Source organism: Dioscorea cayenensis, unplaced genomic scaffold (genome assembly GCF_009730915.1).
Source record: "Dioscorea cayenensis subsp. rotundata cultivar TDr96_F1 unplaced genomic scaffold, TDr96_F1_v2_PseudoChromosome.rev07_lg8_w22 25.fasta BLBR01001275.1, whole genome shotgun sequence".
NCBI lineage: Eukaryota > Viridiplantae > Streptophyta > Magnoliopsida > Dioscoreales > Dioscoreaceae > Dioscorea > Dioscorea cayenensis.
Genome location: NW_024087666.1, coordinates 213625 through 218796, shown reverse-complemented (window position 1 = coordinate 218796; position 5172 = coordinate 213625).

The window sequence follows — 5172 nt, the reverse complement described above, 5'->3', positions numbered from 1 at the left end:
GGCCAAAAAAGAGAGGGCTTGGAGGAGAAGCTAGGGATTAGAGGAACCTTGGGAAGGTAAGATGAAGAAAAGAAAGAAGAAACTTTGGAAAGGAGAGGGTGAAGTTTGAAGAGTTTTAAAGCTTGGTATGGGTGGTATGGGTTCTTGAATTTGTATCTCTAGGTGTATCATGCTTTTTCTGAAGTAAATCTGGTGGCATTATGCTAATTTTTTTTTTATGATTTTTGAATTTATTTGGAGTTAAAATTGTTGAATTGGAATTGTATGCATACATACAAATATATTTGTATAACTAGAATTGGTTAAAGTTTTTTAGTATTTTAGGTTGAGTTTTATCATGATGAGGGAGGAGGAAGTAAGAAATGAGAGCATGGAAAGGTGAAGAGAGAAGAGAGGTGTGTTGGTGCTATAGGTAAGGAGACAAAAGGTTATGGTGATGGTGTGGAAGAGAGTGACAATGATGCAGTTAATAACAATTAAGGGAAAGTTTAGTGGTAGTTTAAAAGGTTAAAATAATGTTAATTTGGTTGGGTGTATATTTTGGTGAAAATATTGATTAGGTTTGAGCTTAATCATTTAGGTTAAGTTGGAATTTAAGTAGTGGATGGGCTTAAGTTGTTTACACCTTGCTTGGATGGAGTGTCACTACAAGAGTTAAGATTTTTAGTGACAATTTTTATGTGTCACTCTGTTATTTTGCCACAAATATTAGGTTTTTTATGTCAAACAAATTAACAAACACTATAATTTAAATTAATTGTGATAACTTATGTTTTTGTTACTATTATGGTGATAATTGTGACAATTTAGTATATGTCACAATTAAATTGTCACTATTAATATATTAATAGTAGCAAAATTTTTCATTTGTATCCAATGTTCATCACTAAAAGGATATAAGATTTGGTGTTAAAATTTTTTTCATAAGAATGATTTGTAATTGTGACAAGAAATATTGTCGTTACTACAATTTTTCATTTATTGTGATGAACGTGTTCTCCATCATTCAACATATATTTTTTGTTACAACAGTTTTGTCACACAAAATTCAACAATTTAGTACATACTAAATATTATCACAAAAATTAAATTTCTTAACCATGTTATTGGGCTTTTTATGTTAAAAAAGTTACTTGACACTATAGTTTGGATTAGTTGTGATATCTAATTATTTTGTCACTAATACAATTTCAAATGTGACAATTTAGTATCAATCACAATTATACATCTTATCTTTTGTGTCAACAATTTTTGGATACAGATCAAACATGTAGTGTCTAGTGAATGTCGTCATAATAATATAAAGGGAAAATTTTGGTAAAGTTTCTTGTGGTTTGTCTCTTTATCAATTCGGAACTCGAGTTTTGAGTTGTAACACTTTAATGTCATGTAATCTAAACTGTTTGCAAAAAAAAGTGCAAAAATGCTTAACTCGGTTAATTTAAACCAGAATTTACCTTTTTGCCCTTATTTACATTGCTAAAACACATACTAATAAGAACCATTCAAGTCTACTTTCAATTATAACTAGAATGGTTTTTAAATACTTTACAAATAGACATGAGTGGTTCTCATTAATACATGTTTTAGTAATTTAAATAGTGGCAAAAAAGTAAATTTAGGTCTTTTTTTATACAACATCAGCAAGAATTAACGGGTTAAGCGTTTTGGCACTTTTTTGCAAATGATTTAGACTACAGGGTACTAAAGTGTTACAACTCAAACCACACGTCCCAATTAATAGAGTTAAACCACAAGGTACTTTAGCAAAATTTCCCCAAATATAAATTAACATATATATAGCATTTTATAAATTAATATATATTTTTTTGTAAAATTATATTCTTAATAAAATATTAAAAAGTCTATTTTATATACCTAATCTAAAAGGTTATATATATATATAAAAAATATATTTAAAAATTTATTATATGTTTTAAGTAATTATAGATAAAATTTAAAAGTTTTTTAAAATTAAAATTTAACATAATTTATCAAACAAAATTATTATTTATAAATACTTCAAAAATAACCTATTATATACTAAATTTTTTTTTCTATTAAGCCAAAATATTAAACTATTTAAACATTTAAAAGTAACTTTGCCCAAATAATAAATCATCATCATTGCATTGGTGTAGCTCTTTCTTTAGGGTTTGCACATCAAAGAAAGCTAAGCCATCAAGTTCTCCCTTATGCGGCGAGATTGGGATCAAGTGTTTGCAATGCTATGGAGAAAAAATAATATAAAGATCTTTCTATTTGGATCAGCATCAAAAGAGGAGTCTTTTAGGCTGTGCAAAAGGGGACTGGGGCTGAATCCTTATTTCTAACCACTCTGACTCTCAGGAGCGAGCCTAGCTCCAGGATTCTTTTGCTTTAATGAACGACTTCGAATTAGCCTACCTACATGAGAACGGGTGTGATTCATCTACGCTTTCTGGGAACTCTTCTTTCAGTTTCAGTCGTGTAAGAGTTCACTCTTCACTTTTTTTAAAAAACCTAAGCCAAGCCCCCCCCCGGCGGAACGTACATGTGAAGAAGAATATTCCAAATATATATATATATATATACATATATTCATCAATAATTTACCAAATAAACAACTATTTTTCACATAAAAATACCAAAAATAACCAAAAATAAAAAATAAAAAAATAGTAAAAAATATAGGCATGGGTTTCTCTCGTCTAGTTTTAATAAACCAAATAGATTATGCTTGTTCACAAGAATTAAGACATTTAGTAACCATTTTTCCTATAACTATCTATGCACTGATCATTTTATTTTATTTTTTTGTGATCATATTTTTTGTCAAAAAATGTAACTATTTAATGGCTACTAAATGTTGTCATAAAAAAACGAGATTAACACGTTTAACATTTTTTAGGGACCAAATTAGATATGTGTGTGTGTGTGTGTGTGTGTGTGAATATATATATATAAAAATGTAAACATTTTTAAAAAGAAAACACTATTCAAATTTTAAAAATATTTGTAAAAAATATGAGATAAAAATTGATGGAAAAAAATATTCTCCAAATTAATTGTTTTAAAAGTTGCTATTGTTTACTCAATCCTGAAAATTATATTTTAAGGCGTAGAAAACAAGCTTTTAATTTAGATCCTACCCAGGATTTATAGTAATAGAGAAAATTTTTAAAAATTAAAATTAAATAGAGATTTACCAAATCTCACAAAACAAAATCTAGATAATATAGATTAAAAAATAAAAAATAAATTTTATGAAGATATATATCCTCAATGAACTTACTATATAAAAAGAATAAACAAAGATGGTGAAGCCTTGAGTAATTATGTGCCTATGGAGATTGGGTGCAACAGTTTGGCTTTATTAGATTTGGAGAACCAAAGTGACTCAACTAGCTCTAGATGTAGAGATACATGTTTTTTTTTCTTAAATTCTTTTGCTTAATTTATGCGATGGATAAGAGAAAATTATTGTTTTGATTTATCTTTTCTAATTTTCAAAGTTATGTTTATTGAATTTTTTAAGTGATGGTTGTTTGTTAGTGTTTTCTTTTTGACACTTTGAATCTTAGGTTTATAGTAGGAATATGTTGTTTAGATTTTGATTTTGTGATTTTCTTTTATTTTTTCTTTTATTTTTTTGATTATTTTTTAATTATTGAAAACAACAAAAGCCAAATGCAACATAAAACTTGTTTATTCTCAATTGAGAGGAAATAATGGCATGAAAGTCGTAATTAAATTAATTTTTTTTTAATTTTTAAAATTATTTCATTAGATTCTCTAATGTGCAAAATAAGCATTAAGAAGAGAGAATAATATTTAAGTCCCAATAAAGGAGTCAAATTCTAGTAGAAGTTGAGGCTGAAAAGTCAAAAAGAATATTCAAAGGTATAGCGGAGCTCTTCATCAAGAAATTTAGGATATTTTTATAATATTTTTCTTTTTAAAAGGATAATTTTATGATTGTTTTTTTTATATTAAAATTTTCAATTTTATGTACTCAAAATTAGAATTTTGTATATTTTAGTGATATTTATTTATTTATTTTTAATATAATATTAAAAACTTTCATTTGATTGTGTGACAATATTTTTGCTAGTAAAAATTTATCTTTTGTGACAAAAGTATCTAAGATATAACTTTATACTTATTATAAATAACTTATTATATTAGTGATAAAATTAGTGACGAAGTACTGGTTACGAATAAAAATATGACTATTGACAAAAAAATGTTGTCATTATTTTCAATAATTTAAGTATTCACAACGTTATCACTATTAAAATGGACTATTATAACCGCTTATTTGTCATTATTGTGTATTTGATTCATCAATATTGTCACAATAAAATAGATTATTGTGACAGCTTATTCGTCACTATTTAGCATTTTTCTTGTGTCAAGAAAGTTGTTACAATAAAATTGAAAAGTTGCAACCACTTATTTGCCACTATTTCTTATTTTTTATGTCAACAAAATTGACACAATAGAGTAAATTATTGTAAGCACTTTATTCGTCACTATTAAATTTTTTTTTGTGTCAACAAAATTGACATAAATAAACAAGGTCATTGTAGTCACGCCGCTTTATTACAAATATTAAATTTGTTAGTGTTGCGAAATTGGTCATAAAATTATGGAGTAATTATGACCATGTGTCTAAAATGGTCACTCTTGTATTAGCATCCGAGGTATTTTGTGACGAGAGATGATGACTTTTAAAATTTATTGTGACTAAAATTACTGCTTTTAGTGATAACTTTTGTTATCACTTAAAATACAATTTGTTGTAGTGTGTATTGAGGGTTCATAAAGTAAGGTAAGGTAAAATAAGAGAAGAGAAGGGAAGGGTTGAACTCATATCTTGTATGGAGTAAAGGTAAAGTAAATGAAGGTTATGTACCCTTTTGTGTTTGGATTGAAGGTAAAGGAAGATGAGATTATGTTCTAATATTACCAAAATATCCTTTGAGTCTCAAATGTTATATAATAAAGTTTATGCTTGTTGTCTCTTGTGCTTTTAGTGTTATTTATCCTAAATTAAGAAACTAAAATAATATTACAAAAATATAATGCTTACCCTTTGAGATATAGACTCAATAAGAAAGAGTACTACTTGTTTAATTCAAAAAAGTAATAAATTCAAAAAAGCACTTGTCATTATTTCACCAAAATAAA